The 19,652-nt window shown below is 37.5% G+C and overlaps 1 pseudogene; it reads left to right on the forward strand.

Annotated features, from left to right (window-relative positions):
* Nucleotides 1-16,402: 16,402 nt before the first annotated feature.
* Nucleotides 16,403-17,683, forward strand: LOC130830558 (neugrin-like; annotated as a pseudogene).
* The last annotated feature ends 1,969 nt before the right edge of the window (nucleotides 17,684-19,652 follow it).

A 19,652-nucleotide genomic window follows, 5' to 3' on the forward strand; every position in this document is an offset into this window, starting at 1 on the left:
GCTATCCTTTCAGGCAGATTAATCATTAATTAATCAAATTTTATAGATGAGGAAACTGAGATTTTAAATGGTTCTGTAACTCATCAATGGCACAGCTAAACAGCACTGTCATCATGATTCAATTCATGTCTGTCTTACTGCAAAGTCCCTTTGGCTATACTGGGTAGTTGCTTTCATAAGCATTGCAGTCACACAAGCATCTGACAAGATATATATTGTTATTATGTGTTATTGTTATTAGAATCAGTTTTTTAAAATAGTATGCTAGTGGTCAAGTATGATATCGATAGAATGATTTTTGACATCTGTAATGTTAGAGGTGTAGGGTTTTATTTTTGGATTATTTATACTGACAGGGGCATAAGGGAAATGCGGTGTTCTTTCCTTCCCAGTAAAATTGTAATTATGACAGAAGAGCTCTCCTCCTTTGCTCCACAATTATCTGTCCACATGCAGTCCCCCCAGGGTGGAAAAGATGAAGCAGATCACTGGAAATGGGTTTTGGAATATGATTTGAATCTGTATCCTAATTTTTCCATTTAAATGTTTATAATGGCTTTTCTTCATTTCATTTTAAACTTTATTTTCCACGTGTTCTGAATAGCTAGATATGAAATTTCTATTCTCCTACATCCAAATTAGGTATTGAATCCAGTTTTAGATAAGTACACAGGAAAGTAAGACTCAGAGAATTATGAAAATCTGACTGAAGTCATACAAAGCAGTAAGTGATAGAAAAGGGAATTTAACACAGGTTTGTCATGAAATAAATAAAAAGCAAAAACAAACACAGAACACTTTGTGCCCTAATACTATAATAGCTTGAATTAAAAATATGGAATAGTGAGTGTTTTAATGTGACTAAGTAAAGACAAATGGATAAGGATGGTAGGAAATGAAGCTAGAAAAGTAATATGGGCACTTTATCATTATCTTAAATTTCAGGCTATTCTGGGTTTTACCTCGGGCAGCTTGTAATTTCAGCTCTCAGAGGAAGCCACCTCATTAGTGAATAGCTTTGTGTGTATATCTCCATTTCTAATATCTTTTTCTCCTTTATCTCTAGAGTAAGGGATATTTTCTTTAATTTATGATTACTGCACTTCTCGCCCCTTACCCTCTCCATTAGCAGGTGGCTAAGTCTGTCCCATATGTCCCCCCTCTATCTTTAACAACGTTTAAGACGTGTAATTATGCTGTTAATTGGAGGGGTAGGGGAAGATTATGAATCGTTTCCCCTTTCATGCCCTGGAAAAATTCAATATATATTGCTTCTTCTAGCCATTATGTAAAGATGAGTTAACATGTTTCCAGAATTTGGAAGTTATAAAGAAAGAAACAACATGAAATGGATGGGATCAGCTTCTGAAGTGTGACTTACTTTAAGAGATCCATTCATCTTTGACTAATTGGAAATACCTAATTCCAATTAAGTTTTGTAAGGCAGTGTCTCATGAAAATATGAACAAAGTATTTTGTGACTCAGCCAAGTTCATTGTAAACTTCCTTAAGAAAAAGAAGTTTTAATCAAAGATGCATCGTCTGTGGAAAAGGAAAGATTAAAGCAGAGATTTCGCAAAGATTAATTTATTTCTGTTCAGAATAGGCATGGAATTCTTAGAAAAATGCATTATTTTCAGCAGAGCTGTATTCTTAGTTGTGTGAAAAGATATTTTTAAATTTCAAATTTCACTGTGATATAAACTAAATATTCTTTCATTTGCTCAGGGTCCAAGTTGACCAATGAAGATTTCAAAGATTAATTCCATTTCCACAGTGATTACAAGGGAGAGTGGACATCGGTGTTGAAGTAGCTGAAAATAGATAAATTTGCATCCTAATTTTAGAGTTAGCCTGTCTTACTGAGTTCACTCAGTGCTGTGTTTCCTGAAAAGTATTTTGTTTTCAGACCAGCCCCTCATCTGCAATGAGAAAGATATGTCCAGCCTGTAAGGGTGAAGGGCCCCGCCTGGACTGACAAGGAGATTTTCCCTCCTTGACAACTTTGTGGTCTCAAACGTATACTTTTATGGTATTTCACTTTCTTGTCCATGTAGCTCTTATGTGTAACCATGTTTAAATGGTGACGACACTGATGGCAGTTTATTTACTTAAAAGGCCCATATTCTAAATTCACTGAAGAATAACACAAAAACAAAAACAAAAATGGAACCTACCAATTAGTGCTTATGGCACTACTGATGAAAACATTAACAGATAGACTGGTTTATGTTCCATTTGACTGGCGTTAGGGACAACAGAATCATATCTTAATGATAAAGAGAAAGCTAGGAGGGAAGTAAAACAATCAGCTTCCATATTGCATTTCCTATTGAGGTGAAACCAAGAAGTTAGAAGAGTTTTAGTAGTGTTGCTTACATCAGCAGATCAGCTATTCAAACAAAAATAGCGCCTAATTCCATTTGTCTGTTTGTTAAGATTTGACATCACTCCAGAGTTCAGTTCTTTAGATTATTTCATTTTGAACTATCCACATAAACTTGTTTTTAATGAGAGATGACCTCCCAGATCTCCCGTACAGCCTTATAGGACGCGATTTTAGTCCGAGTTGAGATGCTCACATCAGTAAGAGCTACTAGTACACTTCATCAATCTTGTTAATGCGCTGACTGTTGGCCTCTCTCTAGTGTGACATCCTGGCACCCTTGATCTTTTACAGAAAGGACTTAGTGCTGGCATTCAGTGGAAAGTTCCAAATGGACTTAATTGGAATTTTTCAGGGTAAGATAGAACGTTCAATTTTTAGCTTAATGATGATGCTGGGACCATAAACATACCAGATTTGAGTTCAGTTAAGGTAATTACATGGGCAAAAATGAAAGTGCAATTAGGCTATTCCAGCATCTACTAAGTGCAGTTATTGAGAATACTAACCTGGGGAAAATAGATTCATTCTTTAAATTTGTTATTTAAATTTTAACATGCCTCATGGGTTTGCTTCTCTTATTTTCACCCACTGAGGGGCAGGGAGGGGGAGGGGGAAGAAGTATCCAAGACACTTTCCAAACAATAATTTCAACTAGTCTTTCATAGGGAATATAGTGTTAAAAAGTAGATCTAAAATATATATCTCAAAAAAAGATAGCTTTTAAGAAAGTATCTTCTCTTTTATAAACAATGAAGCAAAAAATGTGAGAGAAGTGTATTTTTGTGTGCTGTTTGTTGAATTGAAGGAATAGTCAAGATGTAGAAAAGAAAACAAATGAATTACCATAAAAGTTTGACTGTTTTGGCCAGGTTGATTATTTCCAGGTTAATTACGGATGAATCAATTGGTCTGTCACACAAAAAAGTTCTAATTGTTAAACCATCCCCATTATCTGGATCACCAGATGGTTAGTCTAATCACTTTGATTCTTAGAATGATTGAATGAGGTTGAGATTATAAGCCCTGGACTATGGCAATGACTGTAGAATACATACATGGCAATTTTAGTTGCTCAGTGAAATACAAAATAATACCCATTTCTGACATGTCAGTTTGACAGAGTTGTTAGTTTAACAAAGTGAAAGTATACATTCAAGGAAATTTGAATTTGCTTAAAATTTGGCAGTTGTGGTATCTTTCATGCCAGAGGACTGATGTGTGAAGGGGATATGGTTCCTCATCCTGGTTCTTCTCCAAACTGAGTCTTCTCAGGTGCTTTTTGTTGTACTGGCTCAACCCACCATAAACATGCTATATCATGAACTATCTTGTGAGTCCTTTTAATTACTATATCTACATATACATACATGTGTATATATTTTCCTCCCAATATTAATTTTGGTAACAGAAATTTATCATATTTATCATATAAAATTTATCAATTTTTTTTTCAATGAAGTATATATGTCTAAGTACAGGAAGGAAGTCTGGGAAGCTAAATTATTACTTCTTCTATACTGCATTCAAGAACTGAATTTTTCCAAACATTTTCATCTCTTATTTTCCTGGTGTTATGAAAGATTTTATCTACTGAATCAACTGCATTTACTAAGTAATGTAAATAACAGTTTTCTATTCACCATGTATATTTAATTTTGTATTATTTAATCCGTACAACAATCTCAGAAGGTAAATATTACTACTGTTCTCATTTTTATAAAGGAGAAAATGAAGGTTAATTAATTTGCCCAACATTGTGCATCTGTTAAGTGGCTGAAGCAATGAGTCTTTCTTTCTCAGTTAGGAGAAGCATATGTGTAGTTAACAGTTTGCATAGTGGAGTCAGATGCATTTAGATTTGAATTCTTACTCCATCACCTACTGGCTATGCAACCTTGGGCAAGATACTTAATTTACTTTTCTAACCCTTGGTGAATTCATTTCTAAAAGGGAATAATAATAGTATCACCCCCTGGGATGTATTCATGAGGTTTAAATGGGATAATGCATGCAATTTTTTTAGTGCCATGCCTGGAAAACTTTAAATTCTCAAAATGTGTTTATATTATTACAAGTATAAAGTTAGTAGAAATTCAGCTCAGGGGAAGTACCTTATGTTTTGAATTTGCCTGTGCATTTTTAACATGGGTCTGTGTATGTGAAACTAAGCTTTTTGACATACAAAACATAATCTTAGAACTCCTAGAATCTTGAGAGGTAGACTGGAAACTTTTTCTAAGAGCATTGTTTATCAGTTATTTTTTATTTCATGGCTTCTTAAATATTACTAAAATATCAACTTAAGAACAGGCGAGAATAAGTGAGCGAATGCTGGAGTAAGAGCAGAGTGTGCTGATGAAAAGATGCCCACATACGTAAACATTTAAAATGGAACTTTAAAAATCCCATTTTATACTTTTAACCTATGTCTAGTATGAATTATGAGTAGAAATCCTATGAGATGTTTCAAATTAACTGATAGAGTCAGAAGTACAAGCAGTGGTATTCGTTTGCTAAGTCTGATGTAACAAAGTGTCACCAAATGAGTGATTTAAACAACGGGCATTTTATTTTCTCACAATTTTTCTGAACACTGGGATTCTGAGGTCGAGGGCTAGCAGGGTAGTAGGGAAGAATCTGTTCCATGCCTCTCCCCTAGTTTTTGGTGGTTTGTTGGCCATTTTGGCACTTTTTGGTTCGTAGAAGCATCATTCCAATCTCTGTCTTGATCTTCACATGGCATTTTTTCTGTGTGTTCTCTGAATCCAAATTTCCCCTTTTTATAAGCATACCAGTCATATTGAAGCACCCTATTCTAGTATGACCTCATTTTAACTTTAATTGCATCTACAGTGACTCTATTCCCACATAAGGTCACATTCTAAGGTACTGGGGGCTAGGTCTTCACCATATAAATATTGGGGGAACACAGTGCAATCCATAACATCAATCATCACAGAAGGATATGATATGTAAATTTTTTTAAAAAGTTAATGTAACAGGAACAATCATAGTTTTGTATTCATTTAAGTTAAAAGTTACTTTCAGGAAAAATCAACTAATGTTTAAATGGCAAGAGTGCATCTGGAAAGGATCTGAGGAGTTTAATTAACCACAACTTTAAAAAAAAGCTGACAGATTTATGTGATTACTAAAAAATATTAAAGCAAATAGCACCTGCATTATAAGAATTAGAGTGTTAGAGTAAGGGAAAATGCTAATCACCAATAGAATGTGTTCCGGAAGAAACAAATAATGCTAACTGGTGAGAGTTATTGCTAAACTTAAAGAATATTCTAATACATTTTTCTGTTCAGTTGTGGAACAAGTAGTGAATTCCTCTTCAGTGGAAGCATTTAAGCAGAGGTGGGTAGCCATCTGTCACAGACACGAGAGGAATTTGGAAAAGTTTCCTAGGAGAGCTAACACATCTGCCCCGTGTTAATAGGGATTAAATGGCACCTGTAGGTCTTGACTTCCCCAGGGCTCCCTGGCTTTACTGTACATCTGTAAACCCTGTCTGGTTCTCCCTTGTTCCTCGCAAGTGCAAGAAGTAAAACACACCAATCATGTCTTTGAATCATCCATCCAGTGTATTAAAATGGTATACTGCTATCTTTTTGGACCCTTAAGCTTTTGAAAACTGCCAATATGATGACCACCATAGCATTGGCTAGCACCTCTGTCACGTCACCTGATTATCGTTTCTTATCAGATCTGGTCTCTTTAACAACTTCAGGTGTGTGATTTGGTATTGCTAACTATAATCACAGTGCTGTACATTAGACCTCCAGGACTTTTTCATCTGCAAGTTTTTTTTTTTTTTAATATTCACAACTATCTCTTTTTAAAATAATTAATGAATTAATTAATTTTTGGCCATGTTGGGTTAGTTGCGGCATGCAGGATCTTCCTTGAGGCATGTGGGATCTTTTGTTGAGGTGCACGGGCTCTTCATTGTGGCACGCTGGCTTCTCTGTAGTTGTGGCGTGCGGGTTTTCTCTCTCTAGTTGTGGCAGGCAGGCTCCAGGGCGCGTGGGCTCTGCAGTTGTGATGCACGGGCTCCAGACGGGTGGGCTCTGTAGTTTGCGGCATGCAGGCTCTCTAGTTGAGGCATGAGAGCTGAATAGTTGTGGTATGTGGGCTTAGTTGCCGCGTGCCGTGTGGGATATTAATTCATTGACCAGGGATTGAACCTGCATCTCTTTCATTAGAAAGTGAATTCTTTACCACTGGACCACGAGGGAAGTCCCCATCTGCAATTTTTTACCCTTTGACCAACATCTCCCCAAATCCCCCACTCCTGAGGCACTTTACTTTGATGCCAGAAATTAAAGAATAGGTCTTTAGTCTCTGGTAAAAATGGTGAAAGCAAAGCAAGCAAGACCCAGGCTGGTAAGAATTTGTACCAGAAAGTTTATACAAATTGAGATTTAGATGGGACTAGTTTTGGTAAATAGGAGGGTATCTCAGTCCATTCTGGCTGTTTTGACAAAAGCACTGAGTGCTTAAACAACAAGCATTTATTTCTCATGGTTCTGGAGGATAGGAAGTATAAGACTTTGGCACTGGCAGGTTAGGTATCTGATGAGAACCTTCTTCCTAGGCTGCTGTCTTTTTGCTGTAACCTCACATGGCAGAAGGGGGCAAGGGAGCTTTCACAGGCCACTTTCATAACACTAATCCCATTCATGAGGGCTCTACTCTCATGACCTAAGTACCTCCCAAAGGCCCCATGTCCTAATAACATCTCATTGGGCAGTAAGTTTCGATAAATGAATCTGGTGGGGTGGGGGAGGGGAGGAGAGAACAAAATTTCAGATCGTAGCAGAGGGTCATTTAAGGAAATAAACAAGATTCCATTTGGTACAGAGTTTCATAATGAAATTAGGAAAAATTATTATTGTCTATTGAAGGAGTACCATAAATCTCTCCTAAATTGTGTCACCAAAACTGCTTTACTTTCTCTGATACCAGAGGCAAGAGTGTCCTAGAGTCTCGGGGGGGAAGCTGAGCCTATTAAAGGAGACTTAGTAATTATCTATTATGGAGGAGAGTGCAATAAGGCAAGGGGACAAAAGCCAAGGTCCTCATAATAGCCCTTGGAGACTTGACTGCACTATGTCATACTACAGGTTAACTTGAGGACTTACTGGAAGTAAAAGTTGGAGAGAAAGTCACTAAATACCTTTGAGCAAAGACTTAATTCTACTCTTAAACCCATGAAGCGAGTCAGTCTTATGGTGAGCTACAAAATGGACAGTGGCCGAGCCAGAATAAAGCCAAGTGATCCATTGGTTGACAGGTGTGGATGCCAAGAAGGTCTTTATTATAATATCCGTGTGTTTTTTAATCTCTCCAGTAGTCTGTATTTTCAGACAGAAGTGCTTGTAAGAAGTTCATGGGTGCACTTATTTTGTTTTGTAGGAGAGGTGACTTTGGTACTAGAGATACTGTAACTTGTTGATTTGAAAAGCATAATCTTGTCAACAGTCCATATCTCTGCAGAAGAGCTTAGAAAAGATTAGAAACGGAACATCTTCCAGATATACCAAATTTAACCCAAAGAAAGGAGTGAAGCCTACTTTGGAGAAAACCGAAGGGGACCTTTTACCCGCTTTTCTCCCCTTTTCAGATACCTTCTCCTGTGCATTTAGTAAGCAAAGCTGAGGGCCTGGACAAACTCTCTGGAGCTTCAGTTTTATGCCTCTAACATCTCCCTATCAAACTGCACCATTATCTTTCTCCAACCTGAAAAAAAAATTTTCTTCTTTGAGCCACAGGGTGAGGTTTTTCTGGTTATCCTTTCAACATGTAGCCAACTGTCTACTTATGTGTTGTTTGCTATGTATTTTCTGAAGTTGCAAGGAGAAGAAATTGTATTTACTTTTTAAACTACTTTTGCTAAAATATTATATTTATGTAGGTCAATAGAGCCTATTGACCTATTGATGTCTCAGGATAAAATGGACGTATATATCTGATTATATGGTTCTTTGAAGTTTTTACAGAAAAAAAACATTCAAATATTTCTTTTCAAAGTAAATATTAGGCTTCTAGAAGCAACTATACAAATCTGTGTACTAGTACCTCTTTAAAACTTTCTACAGGTAATATTTTATAATACCATCAAGATTTTTTAAGAGAAATATTTGAAAACAACAAAAAATGAAATGGCAATTTGATTTTGAGGCACCTAATGTTTACATGTATAAGTAGGAAGAATTTTTCTATTTTATGGTATAGAACTCAGTTTAAGGAAGGTAATAAATTTGGAATTCATAGTCAGGAACAAGGCTGACAAAAATATATCATACAGCTCAATTCTAACTTACCAAATGTTAGTTTTATGTTGCTCCTTCCTCTGATTTTTATTCTCTTTAAAGTAATTTCTGTCAAGGCATTAAATCCATAATTTAATATATGCCTATTTATTATGTAACACTATTCTGTATACTCAGCTATATATCCAACAGCTGTTTATTAAGAACCCACTATATACACACCATTGTGTCAACAACTGTGAGGCACTGAACAGGTCTGACATGTGATCTGTTCTCCTGGAACCTTCATTCCACCAAGTGAAGCATTGAATAAGAGATTGTGATGCTCTGATGTGCAAGATGACTGACGGCCCTCATCCAGTCTAGGAGATAGCCTTCCTGGAAGAAATGACATCTATACTGAGAAAATGAAGGATGAAAGGGAAATAGTAAAGAAAAGATAGTATGGAGTGGGGTTGGAAGAAAGCATTTCAGGCAAACAGAATAGCATAGGCAAAGAAAGATATAGAGCCTTGCAGATATGTTAGGCTTCCAGCCTTTAACTTGGGGAAAAAATGGAAGCCATTGAAACCTTTTATCATGAAAGTGACATACAGGCTGCTATGTATTGTACATGTGATTGTACATATGATGCAGTGAATAAGAGTACCACTTTTTAAACTGCAGTATAATTGATTTACAATAGTATATTAGTTTTGGGTGTACATCATAGTGGTTTGATACTTACATTTCTAAATCATCACCACAATGTCTAGTTACCAACTGCCGCCATACGAAGTTGTTACAGTATTACTGACTGTATTCCCTATGCTGGAAGAGAACCACATTTAAGTGAGTGCTTAGTCACACTGTAGATGTCCTATATGTATATATTTATTATGATTTTCTGGTAGATGGTGATACAATGTTGTAACAAAATAAGTATCTTATGACAGTGTTTTGATAGATGGAAGTAAAGTGTCTTGAATAAAGTTCCCTTTAAGGATTCACACAAAGGCAATGCATTCTGGTTAGCAGCAGGCTCTGGTGGTACCTGTTTGCGTTTTAAAATACCCCTCTGTAGTGAACATTTGGAAAACCAATAGGAGGAAGACAAAAGTGGATGTGGGGACACCATTTAGGAGACTTTTGTTTTGTCCATGTGAGAAATGATGGTGGTTTGCATTAGGTGACATAACAGTTAAAGAGGAGTAGATTTGAGAGCTATTTAGTAAACAGAATCGACAGACCTTGATATTTGAAAACTGTAGATTGGAGACTTCCAGATTGTTGACACTTAATTTATCAATTTCACGTGTGATTTTAACAGAAATTTATCATTTAGCTCTCAGACTTTCAGCTTCTGTTTCCGAACTTTTGACTTCTTTATTCGCAGTTGAAATACATCTCTTGGTATTTTGCTTCAATCGCCTTAGGCTTTTTTTTTTTTTTTTTTTGCCTGCCAAAACTGCTATACAGTTGGTGTCTGTTATGATCCTGAGTTCCCATTTGACCATCTTGTTTTTCACATCTCTGCAGCTGCTGAATAGCTAGGTATCTGCTATTTCCTCTCCCTCCCTTGTGCTCCCAGAAGCTTCAGCACCTGATTTTTCTTGTAATTCATTTACTACTTTCCTCTCAGTTGTCATAAACTTCAATTCCTTTATTCCTTTTGAATTTTTCTGCTGTTTTATGACTAGAGTTTCACTGCCTTCTAACTTGGTGCTGGCTGAAAATATCATTAACCTGCTGCCGTATTCTGTCTTTATCCTTAATAACAATGTTGGCTATTTGGTGACCTGATACCCACCCTGAGCAGCAAGGCAGCCACTTCCACCCCCAGTCCCCACCATACACAACCCCCCCCCCCACCCCGCCCCCAGCTCCCAGGCTTTGCAATTGGAAACTCTAGGCCTTTGTAAAAATTGTTTCTCCTAAGCGCTGATGGTGACCCAATTCTGACTCATTAGGTTTTATTTGTTTTGTTTTGTTTTTAATCTGGAAAAACAACAAAGCTGTTTTCATTGGGAAACAAGCATTCAACCCCCCAAGAGGAAACAAAAGCTTGTCAGCTTGTGCTTCTCAGCCATCAGCCTGTTATCTGGGACATTGAGAAACACTGAGGAAAAGTGTCCTCTCTGTGACTCATTAGATTTTATTTCAAAAAAGAAATCTCATATACATTCAAATGTCAGGTATGAATTCCTTCCTTAATAAGCTATGTAATTGAGCAAAAAGTTACTTTATCTCAAATGTTTAAAGCCTACACATTTTACTGTGTTTCTTTGGCAGTCAGTTGAATATAACCATTTCTTTGTATGATAATTTCTAATTTATCAGAAATTATAAAAGTGGACTTCTCATTTGGTTTGTTTGAGAATTTTACTTTAATGCAAAAGCAAAAATGTCATAATAAATTCCAATCAAGGATTTATTTTTTTTTAATTTAATTTTTTTCTTTTTTTCAGATCTTTATTGGAGTGTAATAGCTTTACACTGTTGTGCCAGATTCTGGTGTACAACAAAGTGAATCAGCTGTATTTATACATATATCCCCATATCCTCTCCCTCTGGAGCCTCCCTCTCATCCTCCCTATCCCACCCCTCTAGGTCATCACCAGTCATCGAATTGATCTCCCTTTGTTATGCAGCAGCTTCCCACTAGCTATCTATTTTACATTTGGTAGTGTATGTATGTCAGTGCTACTCTCTCACTTCATTCCAGCTTCCCCTTTTCACCTGCCCCCGCAACTGTGTCCTCAAGTCCGCTCTCTGCATCTGTATCTTTATTCATGCCCTAACCAGGGATTTATTAATGAACAGAAACTATTTACAAATTCCATTGACATATTTGATGGGGTCATATTTGCCACATGACATGTTGACTTCTGATGGCCAAACTATGACCTGAGGCATAGTTTGTCATTGACCGTTTTAGATTTAGTGTGTTCTTTGCTTCCTAGAAAGCATATTAGCAATAAGGACTATGGGAGGTATCTTTTAATAACAAAAGTATAAATAAAACAGTGTAGAGGTCTCTGGTTAACATATGGTTAAAAGATTGTTCAAATTAGAAGAAAAAATAAAGCCATAACTAAAGTATTTCATGTAATTGAGCTTTTAACTGCACACAGTTCTCCATTATGAACTCTGCATTAGAAAATATTTTCTCATTACAGGTGATCACAGCTTTTTAACTTTCTTCCTTCTATTTTCTTTGATGCCACTTTTTGTACATTTAGTCAGTAAAGTGTGTCAAATGATCAGATTGTAAAAAACAGAAGCAGGTGACACATAAAGCAGTCTCATTTATTATACGGCATTCTCTAAAAAGAAATATGGAGGTAGGGGAATAATTGTTTCAAATTATTTGGGGATTATGTGTAGATTTCTGTTATGAATTGCCGTCTAATTTCTTTTTGCATGAATTGCTAAATCAGTTGTATTTTAACCACACAAATGAGTATACTTCCTAAAAAATTACTTAGCTCAGTCTCTCCTTTCAGTTAAGTTGTGGGATATTTGTATAATGGATACCTCTGCATACATTGGTTTGCAAGAAAATGTTATCATGTTGGGGCATTGATTAGAATTCATCAAGAATTCTAGATCAGTGGTTCCTAGAAAGCAGAAGCGAGCTTGTTACAGAGAAGCTTCAGGGATGAACTGAAATCCAGGGTCAGAACTTTAGTACTAGCTTTCCTAACACACTTTAGAAAGAGTGTTAGGAAAGCTCGTTTAGAAGTCAGTTGAGCAGATGAGGAGCAGGAGGGACAAAGGGACATCACTAGCAGATAAAAGGACACAGTGAGGTAGTCAGAAAATATCCAGGCCAACAGCTAGGTCTTTTGAAGGTTTAATAGCAGAGACATGTAACAAAGACCAGGTTTGAAAAATCAAAATCATTGAAAGGTATTTAAGAGATTTTGAGAAGTTCCTTAGAAAATGTTGTTGAGTACTTCTGGTTGGGAATTCACCAATGAGCTTCAAGAGATTTTGTGAACGTACTAAACAGGCATGCAAAATGGTGTGTATGTCTGTGGGGGGGAGGGGAGGTTGGGGGGTGGAAGGAGGGGAATTTTTTTTTTCTGGGTAGAAATTACATCCCTTTCATTAGATTCTCAAAGTCATCTCTGACATCCCAAACAACTAAAACCACAGTGTTTTAAAGGATCTCTGAGATACCAAGGATATGAGTTTTCATTAAATTATGATATCTGGTAGAGAAATATGCGTAAGAAAGGAAGATCTACAATCACACCTTGATGAAGACCACTGCCAGCCTCAACTGAAGACATTTAACTGTCAGTCAAACAAATGTGACACTAATTTTCTATATTCTGCTCAAATTTAATCTACATTTCTGAACACTTCTGCATTCTGTAGAAGGCAATAAAATTAAAGAAAATTATCTAAATGTTGGAAGAGAGATTGGGTACCATAAAATATTATGTGCTAGACAAATACTCCCATTAAAAAATTCAAGAAGGTATTTCAGTCAACTTAGTTAGAAATAAAGAAGCAGACAAAACTCCAGTGCAACTAACTGCTGTGAGGTGACTAAATGAAATGTCTTATGCTGGGGAATACTGTTAAATTTACAAATTCTCGTTATAAGGAGACATTTAATATTTCTATTTTATAGATTTAGTTCTTATAACAGCACTGCAAAATGTCCATCACTCTTAAAACGTCAGCTAAATTTTCCTCCAAAGTAATATATTCAAATTGAAGTTTTAGCAAAATTGACATATTTGACATATAATTAATCCTCATACCTAATTACGTTACTAGATTGTTTTTTTCCGCTGGAAATTGGCCCAGTATATGTGGAAGTTGCTTCCAAGACATGTATTTTAAGTCATTAAATGTTGCTTCAAGTTATTAAAGTAGTTACCAATATTGCAAACAATACATTAAATTAAATATTTTGTGTTTATAGAAAAAATCAAAAAGTAAAAATGTGCACATGAGACATTTAATTGTACGTGTAACCATTAATTTACAGTAGAAACTCAGATTTGTAGATGCCAAGCTGAATATGTAGAGTGGGTATATATTATTATTGATGGTACTCTACTGGTTTAAAAGAGGGATTTTTTTTTTCACAAAGGGTAACTTCATATCTGTGACTTAACTGGCCTGAATTGGAATTATGCTAGGAAGATGGCAAAACACAGAACAATTTAGACTAATATTTCAATTATTCTAAATGCCCATGAGGTTAGATAAACATTTCCAATTAGAACACAGTGATGATATAAGTTTTTTTATTCCCTGTTTTTCCCATTGTGTCCCACTAAGGTATATACGTTTCCCACTATTTGGAAATAAGTAGAAATAGTACTGAATAGATTTTTATTTAAAAGCCAGCAAAATTCTTTTATTATTATTTTAGTCTAAAGTTTTATCACACTGAGATTTAAATGAAGGGAAAATTGAAAAAGAAAAAAAGATAATAATTGATATAAATAGCAGAGAAGAGTAGAAAACAAGACTGCTTTAGGCTACTAATTAAAAGAGACAAGATAATTTGTAATGGGTGTGGATTCAAGAATAAAGTGAAAAGAATACAATAAATTATTCTTGATGGAAATTAAGACTGCTTTTAGTAGTAATTCTTATATTAGAGTGTAAGTATGACTAATTAAAATAATACCCACAGTTGTCAAGTAGAAATATGCCTGTGAAATTAGCATATTAACAAGACTCATCTTTTTCCCAAAATGTACCATTATTCTCGGAACAGTGTAACACATTTAATAGTATTTGAATCCTATTAGAAATGATGTAAGCATTTCATTCCAAAGGATATTTAAAGCCTTTCCAAAGAGCATATAATTTCCATAAGACTAGATAAAAATCTTCTTATTCTTACTGATGTTCATTACCCCAATTTCAAGCACATGCAATTTACTGCCCCATGTAATGCTGTTGGTGTTTTTTCCAATTTAAATGAAAAGGCTATGGTAGACAGCTGAAGTGAAGAATACGATGGCAGAATTTTTGCTGTCAGGTATTGGAGAGGTGTACTTGCAGAAAAAGAATGGACAGTGTTCATCTCAGTATTCTCTCTGTTATCTTCTGTAACTCGCAAAATCCCTGTGAAGTCACTGTTATTATTTCTACCAATTTACAAATGAGAAAACTGAGGCCTGGAAAGGCTCTGTGTTTGTAACATTTCCAAGTTGGCATAATTGGTACATGGCAAAAATAGCAAATATAATTTGAACAGCAAACTTGGCAAACTGCAGAAACAATATGTTTTGGCTTTCTCTCAGATATTAGAATAATTGATCTTGAGTAAAATATTAAACAGCTAAATATTTAATTTCATGAATCACTTAAAGATACTATAGAAATTAAGTGAGAATTTGATAATATTTTTAAAATTATGTTTTCCCATTATATATGTTATGGGAGATAATTAGAGCAAATATAAAAACAAAGAAGGAAAGAAAAACACTATTTGAATAATCCAAAGAAAGCCTCTCATTTTTTTTGTTAGATTTTTTGATAGATTTAGTCAAATTGCTTTTTAAAAAGCTTAGCCTACCTATGATAGATAGATATATATTAAAATGTCTATGTTACCTTAGCCTGGGAGATGTATTCACATTAAAATATTTCATTTGCATTTATTTGATCACTAGTGACATTGAGTATTTGTTCCACAAGCCTGTTAGTGTTTCAGTTCATGTTTTGAATTATCTGATTTGTTTTTTTCTTTATGTTCCTAAACTCACAATTTTGGCAAGTTGTCCAGTTGGTTAGATGCTTGGGATGCAAATTACATGTGCATTTGAATTCACCAACTTCTTAGGTGTGACCACTTCTTAAGTAGTGCTCAGCGGTCCTCTTTTTTCCCCTATGTAATACAATTAAATTGTCAGTGTTTGTCTATTATGTCTGGTTCCATGTTAAGTGTGAGAGTTTAAAGGTAAATAAGTCTGAGTCTCAGCTGATGACATAGATCTTAAAGCTGCAGGAGGACGTATAGTCTTAAAAAGACAACTACCATCATGTCTATATAAATATCCCCTGAAGGCAGGTATGAAACAGTTAATCAGGGAATCCTCATAGAGGCCCTTTCTATTTGCTTTCTTTTTCTCCCATTAATGCTGTCAGGAGAGAATATTGAAAGAAAACATAGGAAATAACCGAGTATAGTCTTCTCAGTCAGTGATACATTTTTTTATATGATGTTTAGTAGAGGCAGACAAATATTCCATTTAGGTCAGCAGGCGACATTTATAGGAATGCAGAAGAATTATACTTTTGCACTTGTTCAAACTTGTGGAGTGACCAGTGAAGACAGAAATAGCCAGGACTGTTTCTCTTATAATTAAAACAATCATTTATTTTGCCCAAATCTGAACTTCCAGCTGCAGACAGAGAAGAGGAATCTGTGACTGCCCTATGAGTCCTCAAACTAAGGAGCCAGTGATTCCTACCTCAATAGATGCTTTAGAGTGGGGATCCATCTAGCACAGGATGCAAATAAAGATCAGTGATAACAGAAACTAGAGTGATGGTGGAAGATGAGGATTTAGAGTGAACTCTCACCAATAGATATTTTAAATAGCTTGTTCTTGCTAGGCAGTGAATGGTGGTTAATGCCAGAACAATATTTTATAGAATCTCTCTGTCTCTCTCCCGCACATGTATATATGTATATATGTATGAAAAGAACATTAGAAAATTTCATTACGAAGAACATATTCAGGAAGGTTTTTATTTTTTGGTCAACATGGCGGTTGCTCTGAACCTCTTGCTGGGCGGGCGTTTCCGTGCAGCAGCCGCTCGCTGTGGGTTTGCTCCCAGGGGGGTCGTGATCCCAGGCTCCACTGGTCGCAAGCCGGACCCTGATTCCGACTGGGAGGCGGAGGAGCGGGAGCGGCAGGAGGTGGAGAGGTACCGACTCCTTCCCGGGCCCGGAGCCTGAAGCAGGGCCTTGAGCCTGGGCACCCCAGACCACGCCCCCTTGGCGCCGGGCGTCCTGCAATGGCCCTTATTTCTCACCCGTTGTCAGGGGCTCAGGGGCAGGTGTTAGCTCCTTCGGGACCATGGCTCCCTTCACTAAGGATGTATTTCAGCACCCGTTTAAAGAATTCAGCAGCAGCTTATGGGCTGTTGTTGTTGTCGATAGATTTCTGGGGTGGTGTTCAGAGCAGGTCTAGGCTGGCAGACATGGCCAGGTTGTCCTTGCGAAGAGAAGGGGGCTGGGCACTCTGTGACTTAGCCCAAGGCTCTTAAACCACCCATCTGGCTTCCACACATGGCTTGTGCCATTGCTTCCCTCCCCCAGCGCCCTGAAACGACAGAAAAAAGCCATCCGGTTCCACAAAATTCGGAGGCAAGTGGAGGCACTGGGTGCCCTGCCCAGGACCCTGACGTGGGAAGCCAGGGAGCAGATCTGGTATTTACACAGGGAATTTGCAGTCTTGGTCAGTTCCCAGATTGGCTGAAGGCTTTGATGCTAGCACTGATGTGATCTGAAGGGTTTTAAAAAGCGAGTCTGTACCCATGTTGGAGCAGAAACTGAAGCAAGATCAAGAAGTCCTTAAGAAAATTGGGCTTGTCCATTTGCTCCGGCAGCTCCCAGGCTCTGGGGAGACCTCAGCACTGCCTTCTGCAAGCCAGTCTGTGTTGGGCTCTTTGCTGATGCCAGGGGATGAAGCCTCATCCAAAGCCCATGGTCACAGCACAGTTTTGAAAGTAACAGAACTGAACACTCACAGTACAGATACACCAAGGAGACGGAAAGAAAGGAATAAAGGAATCCAGGGCCCGGAATAGAAGAGCTTTGTGCCTGTTGCTGCTGCCCTAGGTTATCTGAGAGAGCTGCAGAAGTTCTCCACCAGCGATTGTGGGGGTGCCAGAGGAACTGACAGTGATGGATTACCAAGTGACAAGAAGCTGGAAGAGGTGAAGGCAGGGGAGTCAGGTGACCAGAACGTTAGCAAGAAAATCGTGCAGAGGGGACGGAGAGTTCTTTGACAGCAGTGGGCACTTCCTGTACAGAATTTGAGCTGGAGCCTGCCTCGTGGAAATGCCACGTGAAACACAGCTGGGCAAGTGTATTTAGCTCTGCCTGGATTTCTTTGTGTGGATTATCCACCTTGGAATGGGGGGAAGTGACGAGCCTGGAATGTGGGATGAAAGAGCTGCTTGGATTTGAAGCTGACAAAGGGCAGAGAACTTGACAGGGTAGATATGTATGGGAGCAGGGTGAGCCACTGGCTGGGTAGATTCCAGCCTGCTGGAGCAGTGCTCCTGCTGTGACCCACGTGGATCTACAGGACTCACCCTTCTTGCTTGGGCTCTCTGTATGTTGAAACCAGTCTGCATTGCATGTGTTGTTACAAGTTTGTGTGCTCTTTACAATATGTTTGAGAGGAAATTAAAAGTTTGTCTTGTCACCACATTTATTGTTGTTCTTGATTAATGAACACTACCAGTTCTGGAACTGCTTAGTCAATTGATTGTTTTCATTATGTGCAAAATAAAGTAAAATGTAGCAAAACAAAAACAAAAAACCACATTCAGCATTAAGTTACGGTTACAGAAAAATTCCTGGACAGGGCAAATACTTTAGGACATTTGCTCTTTTTTTTTTTTTTTAAAAGAAAAATAAATTTATTTATTTATTTATTTTCGGCTGTGTTGGGTCTTTGTTGCTGTAAACGGGTTTTGTCTAGTTGTGGTGAGCAGGAGCTACTCTTGTTTGCTGTGTGCGGCCTTCTTATTACAGTGGTCTCTCTTGTTGCGGAGTATGGGCTTGAGGCATGTGGGCTTCAATAGTTGTGGCACGCGAGCTCAATAGTTGTAGCTTGTGGGCTCTAGAGCACAGGCTCAGCAGTTGTGACGCGTGGGATCAGTTGCTCTGTGGCATGTGGGATTTTCCCGGACCAGAGATCAAACCCGTGTCCCCTGCGTTGGCAGGAGGACTCTCAATTGCTGTGCTATCAGGGAAGTCCCAAGACATTTGCTCTTACAACTGGTTCCACAGTGTGCATACCAGAATCCCAGAATGCTATATGAACAAGACTCATTCTTTCTTTTCTTTATTCCTTTTTAAATAATGGTAAAATATATATAATATAAAACATTATTTTAACCATTTAAGGATGTATGCACTCAGTGGCATTACTTTCTTGAGTGTGTCAGTTTGACATATTATACTTTTAAAAAGATACATATAAATTGTTTTAAGAATACATAGAGGGACTTCCCCAGAGGTCCAGTCTTTAAGACTTTGTCTTCCAAGGCAGTGGGTGTGGGTTCAATCCCTGGTCAGGGAGCTAAGATCCCACAGGCCTCCTGGACAAAAAACCAAAATATGAATCGTATTCCCCTATTGACAATCACTCCAGAAAGTTCTCAACTTTTCACTTCCTCTGGATAAGTTACACAAGTATGTGTGTTTAAATGGAAGAATAAAAAGTTTCCAGGTTTGTCGCGGTGCGTGTGAGCCTCAGAGGGCCCAGGGGCCCTGTGGGACGAGGCTGTTCCACTGCCGGGTCCCGCCGCAGGGCTCAGGAGCCACCAGGGTCCCCAGGAGCTTGGGTTTATGTGGGCTATATCTCTCGGCGTTTGTGACATTGAAAATTAAAACTGAGACGTTTCAAAAATATGCATTCATTTGAAAATAACCCCATTGCGTGTTAATACAACAGTTTAAAGAAAAATAACTGTATTTTCCAAAACAAAAATATTTAGTGAGGAGAGTGGCATTGTTTTACATTTTTGTAAATCTAATGTCTGACTTAATTGAAGATGGTTGGATTCTGCATCTGTCTAAGGTGGTCTGTATGTGTGGTTGAAGTAGTCACACAACGTGTTGTTGGAAAAGGGAGGCATGCTTTAATATCCTTTTATAATCGTTGTGGATGTTCTTTCTTGATACTGCACTGAAATTGGACAGATGAGTGTTTCTTGCAGGTTAGCTGGAGAAAGAAGAAATGAGTCCATGTAAACAGGTGAGGACCTACTCAGTT

Source organism: Hippopotamus amphibius, chromosome 10 (genome assembly GCF_030028045.1).
Source record: "Hippopotamus amphibius kiboko isolate mHipAmp2 chromosome 10, mHipAmp2.hap2, whole genome shotgun sequence".
NCBI lineage: Eukaryota > Metazoa > Chordata > Mammalia > Artiodactyla > Hippopotamidae > Hippopotamus > Hippopotamus amphibius.